The 14,298-nt window shown below is 36.9% G+C and overlaps 1 protein-coding gene across 3 annotated transcripts in view; it reads right to left on the bottom strand.

Moving 5' to 3' along the window:
• Positions 1 to 14,298, bottom strand: part of EPC2 (enhancer of polycomb homolog 2) — a 126,002-nt gene that overhangs the window by 73,201 nt on the left and 38,503 nt on the right. The gene's annotated exons all lie outside the window — the stretch shown is intronic.

Raw genomic sequence — 14,298 nt, 5'->3', positions numbered from 1 at the left:
AAGAACTTAGCTAGTGGAAGACAGATTATCTAAGTATACAATCACATCTGAGCTTGATAGGCATGTCTCTTCACAATTAGTCAAACCACTCATTCTGGGAGAACAGATAAAGATGTCCAAAGGAAGTAAAATATAAACTAAGAGTTTTAGGATCAATAGCGATTTAGCAAGGCAAAAGAGGAAAAGAAGAAACAATCCAGGCACAGGGAACAGAATATCCAAAATGGATTAGAGCTCAGAGACGTTCAAAAAAAGGCAAGCAGTTGAACAAAGGGACAGGACAGTGGGTGCTGGCTTAGATTTGAGTTTCTTCACCTTCAGAAAATGTTTTTCTTCATAGGGCAGAATCCCAAGCTGAAGCATTAAGTATACTTTTCATACAAATATTACTATCAATTTAGTTAAAATCTATTTGGAGTAAAACTTCTGAGTTGACTAAGAACTTTTGAGGGGATCAAACACACAAACAGCATCAAGAAACTAAGAAGCCAGGCCTTGAGTGAGGCCAGTGATTTGTAGCATTAATTAACCCTGTATTTTCCTGCTGAAAGTGAAAGTTGCTCCGTCATGTCCAACTCTTTGTGACCCCATGAACTCTAGCCCACCAGGCTCCTCTTGTCTGGGATTCTCCAGGCAAGAAGACTGGAATGGGGAGCCAGCCATTCCCTTCTCCAGAGGATCTTTCCAACCCAGGGATCAAACCTGGGTCTCTCACATTGCAGGCAGATTCTTTACCTTCTGAGGCACCTGGGAAGCTCTATTTTCCTATTACCTTGATATTTCACCTCTCCTGGTTAAAGAAAGTGATTCAGTATGCAATGTCACCCTGCTCTGATATAATATTTTATAGTTCTCAAACTACACCCACAATCACATGCCTATTAGCGCCTTACAATCTTGGGACACGAGGGTAGATATTATTTTCCATTTTTATAAATGGCACTCAAGAAACAAGTGACTTACTCTTAGCAAATAGTAATGATATATAAGAGAAATATCAGGACTCTGATTCCAATGTCTCTTGACTATTCCATCCTTACTAGAAAAGTCCGATAAAGATTATAAAACAGGTTCTTATAATGCTAATAAATCTACAGACAAAGGTAACAAAAAAATGCACACATTTTATATTTGAAGAGATTCTTTTGATGTATATTTGACTTTGTCCTAAATATATTTTTAGGTATAATCTAATTTTTGAAATACATCTTTAATAGATTTAAGATTTAACATCAATTTTACAAATGAAAAATTTTAAAACAGATAATGGATGACTTTCCTCCTTAATGCAGCAGACAGAAATTTAAGGAGCTAGACCATGACATACTCCCCTATTTACAGATTAAATTTAGCTCTACGAATAAATTTTCAGCCACCATTTCCATACCCAGATTATCAGTCTCTCAATCTGTAAAAAAAAAAAAAGAAATCATAAAAAACAATGACAAGGCTTCTTGAGGACTATGTTTCATACAATAGTTATAATCAGTGGCAAACACACACAAAATCCTGAAAGTAGGTATCAGAGTTTTGATTTGTCATTGTACTGTGGGGGAAGAGATTGACAGGAGTAATGCTCTTCTTGTTACATGCCGCATTATACATTGGTGATGTTACCTAATTTTTAAAAACAACTAAAAACCAAGCACTACTTAATTTCCTTTAAGAAAGCAGGCCTTTCGCCTATTAACTCCACAAATGGAATTCATCAACAGGCAACCAACAAATGGGCAACACTGACTAAATGAAAATGGGCACCATGGCACTGTTTCTCACACCAAAAAAAAAAGTCTAAATAGCAATAAATACATAATTATTATATAAATTGTTATATTATATCCATAAACTAGAACTCTTAGATAATAGTAAAAAACATAACACAGACCTCTAGTGCCCTGAAAAAAAGCCTGAAAGAATACAGTATAGAACATTCCACAAAAAGCTATTCCTTCTGTGTGCCCTTTTGCACATATATATATATATATATATATATATAAAGTTTAACATCTTAAATGAAGGAACACTCTCCACCAAAAACACAAAATCACTTCTCATGGTTACTTTGACATTCTGAAATATCCTTTGACGCCTATCGTATTACATATCTAAACATTTTTTGTGTTTACCTAGAAATATTTAGTTGTTGTGGAGTCACTAAGTCATGTCCTACTCTTTGAGATCCCATGAATTGCAACACACCAGAGTCCTCTGTCTCCTACACTGCCTCCCAGGGTTTGCTCAGATTCAGGTCCATTGAGTCAGTGATCCTATCTAACATCTCATCCACTGCTGCCCCGTTCTCCTTTTGCCTTCAATCTTTGCAAGCATCAGGGTCTTTTTCCAATAAGTCAGCTCTTCATATCAGGTGGCCAAAGTATTGAAGCTTCAGCCTCAGTCCTTCCAATGAATATTCGGGGCTGATTTCCCTTAGGATCGACTGGTTGGATCTCCGTGCAGTCCAAGGAACTCTCAAGAGTCTTCTCCACACAATATGAAAGCATCAATTATTAAGAAAAATGTATATAATTTCTGCACACTTTATACTCTACCTAGTAACACATGAGATTATATGGTAAGCCATTAAACACAAACTGAAAGATGCTAAACAATTAATGACTTCTAGTCATGTATAAGTACCAAGCACAATTCCACAAGGTACAAGGTAGAAATATTTTTTCTTCTGGAGATGAGTAAACTAAAACTCTATGATTTCTATGACATAAATGAGCAGGACTGAAATTTGAATCATTGTTTGTATGCCTCTTTTCCATCTTGCCCCAATATGCAGGCTAGGTTTCAGAATCCATCAAATTAGGCTGCATACAAAGTTAAACATTCATGGATATTTTAAAAATTTACATCTAAAATTTCCAACTAAAGATAGCTAATTGAATAATTACAATTATCTACTCTACCTCACTGTAATTATAAACTTACTAGGTAAAGGACTGAAAAGCTTAAGCCACAACAACAAACTGAATCACAGATGAACTATCAGCACAAAACAGAGTGCAGCAAAATTCTTGGAGACAAAAATCAAAAGAATAAGTTTCAAATACTTACGGAGAAGAAAAAAAAATGTAAAACTGAGCCCATCTCACTTGTACTGCAGAAAACAAAATTATGGGGATTGTGAACCACTAGCTAGAAAGAGCCAGAATGAGACAAGCTATTCTTTGCCTACTCCTCAAAAGCAGATCATTCCACACAGCCTACACAGACAGAAGCGGGCACTACCAAACTAAGAATGTTGTGACCTACCTCAAATATACAAAAAACTAAGATTGCATCCTTTGGAGGAGGATGCAAAAGACTCAGGAAAAAAACGGAAAGAGTTGACTGAATGCAAAAAGAAAAAAAGACAATTACCTCAGAGATGAAAACTAAAATTATCAGAAGCCTAGCGTAAAATATACTCAAAGACTTAAGTGTGTTTTATACAGGATGTCAAATAACCAAGTGAACAGAAAAAAAGTGAAGAAAGAAGTAAAATGAGTAAGAAAGATGACAGACTATAAAAACAGGCAAAGAAGAAACGACATTCATATAAGTGGAGTCCTTGAAAAAAAAACAAAGCAAAAAAGAGAAAATGAAATAGAACTAGTATTTAAGATAAAATATATGAATCTACTTATCAAAAAAAGCCCAAGAGGGAGCAAGATGGCACACAAGAACTAGAATCACCAGACAGGATCTGATACTGCTTCGGGCAATCAGGAGAAAACATTCAGCTCACAGCTTCTTCCTTGGGAGGGAAACAGAAGAGTGGAACGTATATCTAAAATTTCAGCTTTTGAGGGAGTTGCCCAAGGGACTATCTTCTGTCTCACTTAACTCAGAAGGCTAACTGAGCCAGCATTCTTTGGATGACTAGGCGCTGTGGAGAACAAAAAAGAACTTAAGAGGCTTGTCACAACATCTGAAAACTCGCAGTAACACTGACAAACACCAGAGGGAGCAAAAGATTACAACAAATTCCTAGTAAAAATCTTGGGAACCCCTCTAACTGGGAAATTATGTGCACGTGCCCAGGGAAGATGCATCTCCAGAAAAGGTTTGAGGGTTTCCAGACTCCCTACCTGGGTTGATTGCTAAATCTTACAATGTATGAAGCCAATTCATAAAGACTAGGAGTTACAGTTACTTCTTCAAACACACAAATTGTAACAGAAAAAAACAAGGTGCATGAAAACACAAGGCCAAGGGCAATTGGACAATCAAAAAAAGCAAAATAAACCTCCAGAAACTGATCCTAAAGAAATAAGAGACTGGTGAATTATCTGACAATAAAAGCTTAAAATATTAATAAAGTTCAATGCACTAAAAGAACACAGATGAACAAAATCAGGGAAAACAATGTATGAACAAGATGCAAATATCAAGAAAGAGATGGAAAACATTAAAAAAGAAAACAACCAACCAAATGGAAAATCTGGACCTGAAGATTACAATAAATGAATTGGGAAAAAAAAAATCAACCTAGGGACGCAACAGCAGACTTGATTAAGCAGAAGAATTAGTGGACTCAAAGAGAAAGAAATTAAAGAATAAAACCTAAGAAACTGACGACACCACCAACAGATCAAGATACACATATGGAAGCCCTAAAAGGAGGAAAAAGGAGCAGAAGGCTTATTGGAAGAAATAAATGGTCCCAAACTTACCAAATCCAAAAAGAACATCCAAATTCAAAACGCTCAAAAGAAGACAACTAGGATGAACTCAAAAAAGCCTACAGTAAGACAAATAACCAAAGGGTCAAAAGTCAAAGACAGAGAGAGTCCACAAAGCAGCAAGGGAAAAAGCAAATCATCAGGTACAAGGGGGCATCCACAAGATGATCAGCAGCTACTCATCAAAAACATTACAGGCCTTGGACTTCCCTAGTGGTAGAGCGATTAAGAATCTGCCTGCCAATGCAGGGGACACAGGTTCCATCCCTGGCCTGGGAAGACGTCCCATGCTGCGTAGCACTTAGTCCCTGGCCACAATTACTGAGTCCACACACATCGCAACTACTGAAGCCCACATGGCGCTTGAGCCTGTGTGAAACTACTGAGACTACTCACCCCAACTACTGAAGCCTGGTGCTCTAAAGCAAGAAAAGCCACACTGCAACTAGACTGCAGCCGCCACTCACCACAACCAAAGAAAGCCTGAGCACAGTAACAGAGACCCAGCGCACCCAAAACTAACGAATCTTTTAAAATTTTAGAAGGAGAAACATTACAAGCCAGAAAGTAGTGGAATAATATATTCAAAGCACTGAAACAAACAAAAAACCTGCCAACCACAATACTAAATCTAGAAAAACTGCCCTTCAAAAATCAAAGAAATAAAGACCTAACAAGATAAAGGCTGAAAGAGTTAATCACCAGTGAATCTGTCTTTTATAAGAACTGCTAGAGAGAGCCCTTCAAGTTGAAGCAAAAACACTAATTAGTACATAGAACCACTGAGAAATAGAAAATTCTCCAGTAAAGGTAAATATATAGACAAATACAGAATCTTGTAGTACTGTAATGGTGATGCATAAGTCACTTTTAATTCTGGTATAGAATTTAAAAGATAAAAAAACATAAAAACAATTAAATATAAAACTATGTCAGTGGACACACCATATCAAGTACCTTTTACAACCACTATCTTTTCCAATTAAACTGGAAATCAACGGCAAAAGAAAACTTGGAAAATTTAAATATGCAGAAGAAACCGAACAACATAGTTTTTAAACAATCAATGAATGGGTCAAAAGAAAAAAATGACAAAGGAATTTAGAAAATAGACAAATGAAAACACAATATAACAAAAACTTAGGGATGCAGCGAAAGCAGTATTAAGAAAGAAGGTTATAGCAATAAATTCCTACCTACATTAAAAAAGAACAGATCTGAAGTCAACAACCTAACTTTACACCTCAAGGAACTAGGAATAGAACAAACAAAACCCAAAGTTAGTTGAAGGAAGGAAATAATAAATTAGACTGGAGTAGAAATAAATGAAAATGAGAACAGAGAAATTTTTTAAAAACACCAACAAAACTAAAAGTTCTTTGAAGCGATCAATGAAGTTGACAAACCCTTAGCTACATGATGGAGAAGGAAATGGCAACCCACTCTGGTACTCTTGCCTGGAAAATCCCATGGATGGAGAAGCCTGGTAGGCTACAGTTCATGGGGTTGCAGAGTCGGACATGATCAAGCGACTTCATTCTCACTTTAGCTACATGAACTAAGAAAAACTCAAATACCAAAAATCAGAAACTAAGAGAAGACACACTAAAACTGATGCCCCTGAGGAGGGGAGAGGGTGACCATAAGAGATTACTATTAACAATTATACAACAAGTTAACTAATCTAGAAGAAACATAAATTTCTAAAAATATACAATCTACAAAGGCTAAATCATGAAAAAATTAAAGACATGAACTACAGAAGTGATACTGAATTTACTGAGTCATTAAACAAACAACTCTCAACAAAGAAAAGCTCATCACCAGATGGCTTCACTAGTAGAGAATTCTACCAACATTTAAAGACTTCAGTCCTTCTCAAAATCTAAAAAAAATGAAGAGAGGAGAAAACTTTCAAACTCACAAGTCCAGTATTATCCTGAAATCAAAATCAGATACTACATGGGGAGTGGGGATATGCAAATAGGTAAAGGTAGTCAATAGGTACAAAATTCCAGTTATAAGTTCAATAAGTTCTGAGAGTGTAATGTACAGCACGGTGACTACAGTTAATAATACACTACTATATCCATGAAAGTTGCTAGGAGTGTACATCTTAAAGTCCTCCTCACAAGGGAAAAAAATTTTTTTAACTGTGTGAGGTGACAGATGTTAACTAAACCTATTGTGGTAATCATTTTACAACATACACATATATCAAATCATTATGCTATACACTTGAATACAATGTTATATGTCAATTATATCTCAATATAACCAGAAGGGGGAAGGTAGAGGGACACTACAAGTAAAACAAAACAAAAAAACCCAAAAAACCCTACAGATCAATATTGCTGATGAATAACAACGCAGAAGTCCTCAACAAAATACTAGTAAACCAAATTCAACAACACATGAAGATGATTATACATCATGACCAAGTGGGATTTATTTCTGGAATGCAAGAATGCTCAATGTATGAAAATTGGTCAATGTAATACACATAAGAGAATGAAGGGACAAAAATCACATGATTATTTCAATTGACATGCTGAAAAAAATCCAAACTCTTTCATGATACTAACACTCAAGAAACTAGGAACAGAAGGAAATCATCTGAAGCCCACAGCTAACAATATACTCAATGGTGAAAAACTGAAAGCTGTTCCTTTAAGACCAGGAACAAAACAAGCAGGCCTGCTTTTGCCAGTTCTATTCAACACAGTACTGGGAGGCTTAGGAAGAGCAATTATCAAGAAAAAGAAATGCCAAAGTGGAAAGGAAGAAGTAAAAATATCTCTGCCCACAGATGATATGATCTTTTATGTGTTGTTGTTCAGTCACTAAGTTGTGTCCAACTCTTTGCGAACCCGTGGACTGCAGCATGTCAGGTTTCCCTGTCCTTCACCATCTCCCGGAGCTTGCTCAAACTCAAATCCACTGAGTCACTATATCAATCTGAAGGTTGCTGCCATTGTTCAGTCACTCAGTTGTGTTCGACTTTTTGTGACTCCCATGGACTACAGCACACCAAGCTTCCCTGTCCTTCACTATCTCCCTGAGTTTGCTCAAACTCATGTCCATTGAGTCAGCGATGACCAACCATCTCATCCTCTGTTGCCCTCTTCTCCTTCTGCCTTCAGTCTGTCCCAGCATAATGGTCTTTTCCAATTAGCTGGCTCTTCACATCAGGTGGCCAAAGAACTGGAGGTTCAGCTTCAACATCAATCCATTCAATGAACATTCAGGGTTGATTTTCTTTAGTATTGACTGGTTTGATCTCCTTGCAGTGTTATTTACAATAACCAAGTGGCAGAAGCAACCCAAGTGTTTACTGACAGATTAATGCATAAACAAAATGTGGTACGTACATACAATGGGATATTAGTCAGTCTTAAAAAGGAAGACCATTCTGACACATGCTACAACATGCGTGAATCTTGAGGATATTATAAGTGAAATAAGCTAGTCACAAAAGCACAAATACTACACTGCCTATATGAGGTTTATATAAAGTAGTCCAATTCTTAGAAAGAGTGGTTATTGTCCAGGGCCGGGGGAGGAGAAAAAGGATGCTGTTGTTCAGTGGGTATAGAGTTTTAGTTTTCCAAGAAAAGTGCTAGATATGTTACGTAACACTCTGCATGCAGCTAACACTACTCTACACCTAAATATGATTAAGATATTACACTTTAAAACACTAACCAAATACCTGGCAGAAGTAATCAGAACAACAACAGACTCTCTCTGGCATATATTCGAATAAAACTATTTCAAAAATAAAGAAAAAATCCTCAAAGCAAACAATAATAGTTAACAATAACATATAACTTAAACAGTCAAAAGAATCAGATGAATATCAGACTTTAAAATAAACATATAAAGCAAAGAATCAATAAGGCAGCATTTCCAGAAACCTCAATGAACATAAAGTATGAATCATATATTTTACATCCAGCTAAGTTATCTTTTAAGTATCAAAGCTACACAAAGTACTCAGGGACTTTAATAGGGGACTTTTGAGAAATCTACTAGAATAGCACTGTTCAGAATATAATGGGAACTACGTATGTGAGCCACACATTTAAATCTTCCAGTAGTCACAGTAAAAAGAGTAGAAACAGGATGAAATTAATTTTAATATCTTATTTAAGTCAATATAAATATCCAAAAATTATCATTTCAACATGGAATCAATATAAAAAGGTAGAGAGATATTTTACATTTTTTTTTCTTTCATACCAAGCCCTATAAAACCTGTACGTAACACATGTGTTTTACATGTATAGAACATCTCAGTTCACACTAGCCAAATTTCAAATGCTCAACAGCCACAAATGACTAGTATAGGCCATCTTCATCTTAGGTTCATCTAACCAAGATATCGATGGAAAACTTTAGCAAAATTATACACACACACACACACACACACACACACACACACACACACACACACACACATTCATGTATCTCAAAGATGGGAAAAAGGCTAGAGTATTAATGTACAAACATTTGCACACTAAACTGGAAATAATGCAACTAAAAATGGGAGAAGGAAAAAAAAGATTGGAGCAAAATTTTTAAAACTAGCCAATATAACATAATACAAAAAGTTAAATGTTATGAAAGAGTTGACAGCAAACATATTCAGCCATATCAACAAATGTGAATGGACTTATAACATCTGTGAAAACAGAAAGATTTTCAATTTGCCTCATAATTCTAAACTCAATTATATGCTTATACAAGAAATATCCTACCCATCATCACCCCCAAAAAGTGGTCAGAAAGAATAAAAGGAATGTATATAAAGTTTACAGGTGATAGAGGACAGTAAGAAAGACAAACCCATCCTAGTATCAGACAAGTAGAATTCAAGCCAAAGAGTATTAAGCATGACCCAAAATCCACAACTCATAAAAAAGATTTTTATTTCTTCACACATTTATGAATATCGATGTATCAATAGTAATTTATGATCAAATAATCATTTTATGAAGCAAAAGCTACAAATAGGGAAGGACTGATAAAGACACACTAATAAGTTTAAGAGACCACTCAGCACAAGGCAAATCAAGTGGTCAAAAAGCAAGCGAGGACCTAAGCAACCAAATGAGGTAGCTCTTACAGTTACTTATCGAACTTTACACTCCATGCCCCCTAATCTGAAGTCTTCATGGAAATTCCACAAAACTGATCATATATTAGCTAAGAATTACAAAGAACAGGTTATTATGGATGGAGTAGAAGGGATAAAGAGAGACATTTCTCTGAGGATATACTCTTATTTAAGAGTTCTGAATTTTAGTACCCTGTTAATTTTTCACATACTCTAATCAAAATTAATGATGATGCAAAATAATCCAAATTAGAACTCAAAGAGAAACAACAAATAAACCTCATTTATTAGAAATGAATATTCATGTCTACAGTAAAAGGGACTGGGAAAGAATGGAATTTAAGTTCATTTCAAAAATAATGATTTAAAGCTCACTGGTACAATTTAGACCATGTATACTTCAAAAGATTGTTGTAATGATTATATAAGTTAGTAAGCTGTTCAGAATAGTCCATGGCACACTGTCAAGGCTAAAAGTTTCTGATTTTTATTACAATATACCACTAAGGTGCAATACTCAAAATGGTGAAATTCTAGGAACAAAATAAAAAAAAAACCAACATTTTGACAATTCAAAACCTTTTCTCAACACCCAAGAAAAAGATGTCCTCAATCTGATGCAGAGCAGGGAGTACAGCAGAAAACCTACAGATAGCATCATACTCAGTGGTCAAAGAATGAATTCTTTTCCTCTAAGATCAAAAACAAGCCCCCAAAAGTCTATTCTCCCTGAGTTTCTAGTCAGTGCAGTGAGGAAAGAAAAAGAAATGGCATGCATATTGGGAGAAAAAAAAAAGTAAAACTTTGTACATGACATGGTCATGGAGAGAGAGAATCCGACGGTATCTCAACAGAGCTATTAAAACTAAAAAATGAACTGTGGACTGCAAGTCAATATTTGTAACCCAACTGTATTTCTACTATCCCAGCAACTGAAAATGAAAATAAAAAGCTATTACCATTTAGAACAGCATTAAACCACTAAATATTTAGGGACAGTAAATATGACTATGCAAAACTTGCTTGTCAACATAAACAGAGAGCTGCAGTATGTTCATGAATTGGAAGGTTCAATACTGTTCAAAATATTTACTAGTGTAAATTTTCCTCAAAACTGATTCACAGAGAGATAATAATAATCAACAAAAATCCCAATCAAAATCCCAACAGGCTTTTTTTTTTTAACAGAAATGGACAAGCTGATTCTAAAATTCATATGGAAAGGCAAAAGAAATGCAAAAATAATCTTGAAAAAAATATGAAGATCTGATTACAAGCTACATTACAAAATATACAGCTAAATTATTCAAAATCACATGTTACATGAACATATAAAGCAACGGAAAAGAAAGAAGTCTAAAGACATCCCCCCACACACATACACGTAATGACAAAGGTGCCCAATTAATGGGGGGACTGAATGGGGATAAGGAAAGTCTTGTCAACAAATTGTGTGGATGTCAGTTTGGGGAAAAAATAACCCGTACTGCTATCTCAAATTACACACAAAAATTTATTCAAAGATAGGTCACAGACCGAAACACAAAGTCTAAACTTGTAAAATACCTACAAGAACATCTAAGAAAACCTTAGTGATCCTGGGTTTGGCAAAGATTTCTTTAGGACATAAAACAGAACAAATTATATATGAAAGAACTGATAAACTGGACTTCCTCAAAATTAAAAAATTGTGCTACTCAAAATACATTCGTAAGAAAATGAAAAGACAAGCCAGACTGGAGGAAAAATTATTCACAGTAAGTATGTGAGAGGCCCTGTATGCAGAATATATAAAGAACTCTTATAACTCAATAATAAGAAAACAACTCTATTTGTTTTGTGGGGGTTTTTTGTGAGGCATGATCTTAGTTTCCCAATCAGGGAGAACTAATGGCCCCTGCATTAGGAACACAGAGTCTTAACCACTGGACCGCCTGGGAAGTCCTGAAAACAACCGTATTTTTAAAGAAAATGAGCTAATAATTTTAGGAGATATTTCAAAAAATAAGATGCAGGAATGACCAATAAGCACTTGAAAAGATGTTCAACATCTGTGTACCAGGAAAATGCAAAAAAAAAATCACAGTTTTGACTACATACCCACAAAATGACTAAAATTAAGAAACTGATAATATCAACTGCTGGTGGGAGCGTCAAATGATATCATCACTTTGTAAACTGTTGGGGAGGTTCTTATAAATATATACTTCGCACGTGACCCATCACCTGAAAAGTAAAATGCATGCCCACAATGAGAGTCAATTCCTAGGCAGGTTGATAAGAAGTCTGGGGTCCCCAAAAAGGAAAAAAGATTCTGGGGCTCTCAAAGAGGAGATAGGGGTCTGGAATTCTCAATGAGGAACAAATGACAAACATTTTTTTTCTCTCTCTACATTCCTTAGTCTTAGTCACATAAAATTTTTTTTCTTTAAGCTTGGAACTGATGATTACACAACAAACAACTCAGTTTAAACTCAGTACTAAGAATTATGTATGTGGCTTCCCTTGCAGCTCAGTTGTTAAACAATCTGCCTGCAATGGGTCGGGAAGATCCCCTGCAGAAGGAAATGGCAACACACTCCAGTATTCTTGCCTGGAGAATTCCATGGACAGAGGAGCCTGGCAGGCTACAGTCCATGAGGTCACAAGAGTTGGAAACAACTTAGTGACTAAACAACCACCAAGGATTATATAATAATGTATCCTGCTTGACTGCAGATGGTGATTGCAGCCATGCAATTAAAAGGTGCTTGATCCTTGTAAGAAAACTTATGACCAACCTAGACAGCATAATAAAAAGCAGAGACATTACTTTGCCAACATAGTGAAAGCTATGGTTTTTCCAGTATTCATGAGTGGATGTGAGAGTTGGGCTATAAAAAGAGCTGAGCATATAGGAATTGATGCTTTTGAACTGTGGTGTTGGAGAAGACTCTTAAGAGTCCCTTGGACTGCAAGGAGATCCAACCAGTCCATCCTAAAGGAAATCAGCCCTGAACATTCATTGGAAGGACTGATGCTGAAGCTGAAACTCCAGTACTTTGGCCACCTCATGTGAAGAATTGACTCACTGGAAAAGACCCTGATGCTGGGAAAGATTGGAAGGTGGGAGGAGAAGGGGATGACAGAGGATGAGATGGTTGGATGGCATCACTGACTCAATAAAGAGTTTGAGTAAGCTCCGGAGGTTGGTGATGGGCAGGGAAGCCTAGCATGCTGGAGTTCACCAGGTCGCAAAGAGTCAGACATGACTGAGAGGTTGAACTGAACTGATCCTGCTTGAGGACAGTTTCTCCTTCCTGAAAACCTTCTGACTAATCCTGTTATCTTAAAATACAAATTACGGGAGTGGGTCTAGTAATATCTTTACAACTTGAGACATTCTTTTGATTTACTGTAATAACTAATTAAAAAAGTATATAACTCCCTTGCTTAGGCTAGCGAGGGGGGCACTCTCTGTCCCCCATCTGATGTCTATGTCAGAAGCTTTCTCTGTCCCTTTTCTTACTTTAATAAAACTCTGCTACACAAAAGCTCTTGAGTGATCAAGCCATGACCCTGGTCCCGAAGCTAAGTCATCATCTTCGGAGATCACAAATTCAACAGCGTTCACCATAAGCTACCGTCTTGGGGGCTCATCCGGTATCTTCAGGACAAGGTAAGAACACTCAGAGCTCTAGTCTCTCTGCTTTCTCAGTACACACGTTTTCCGCTTTACTTTACTAACTCTATGGTGTGCTTCTGTGAATGAATGACATGCCTTGCAAGCAGCAAGTGATGAACCCTGCTCTGCGGTTTCACAGTGCCTTGTAATGACTGAAGGCAGCCCCAAAAAGGGGAGCCTTGCCGGGGGTTTATACCGACCTGCCAATGCCAAGAGACACCCAAGATCCCTGCTAGCGGAGTGACCAGAGATGGGCAAAGCGTGTGGACCGAACTTTCCTTTCTCAGCCACCTTTTCCTGGTTCCTTTGACCATTTCGTAATTGCATGGGGAATTAGAACTACTAACCTAATCTGTCAGATCATAGACTTTCAAGGAAATTGTGATCCATGCTGTAACTATTTACTTTAACTTAGACTCCAAGTATGAAAGCCTTGCTAGGAGCCAGAAGTTACAAGAGCATGTTTGGGAGTGAGGCAGAGTTCTAGCTCCAGGATGTCTCTCAGGCTAGAGGTCACTCTCTTGGCTGCCTGCCTCAAGGGCCACCAATCCGAAAGTGAGTGTCATGGCTGTGCCTCCGATCTATGTGGATAGAAGGACTGCTGGTGACCATGAGGTTTTTGAGGACACAGATGGGGAACTGCAGGATCTGGTCAGACTGGAAGTGCAATGGGCTTCTTCACTTGGTAGTGCTGTTAATGGATCAGAGGAGGCTCTCTGGCAGTTTTTGTCTCAACTCCTTAGATATTTTTTTGTGGAATCTATGGAAATGAACTGGAAGGTCTGGTCCTAGAAGCTTGAGGACAAAAATCACTTTTTCCTCGCTGGCCAACCCTTCTGCTA

This window comes from Muntiacus reevesi, chromosome 3, assembly GCF_963930625.1.
Source record: "Muntiacus reevesi chromosome 3, mMunRee1.1, whole genome shotgun sequence".
Classification (NCBI taxonomy): Eukaryota; Metazoa; Chordata; class Mammalia; order Artiodactyla; family Cervidae; genus Muntiacus; species Muntiacus reevesi.
This window is presented reverse-complemented; position numbering and strand designations above follow the sequence as displayed.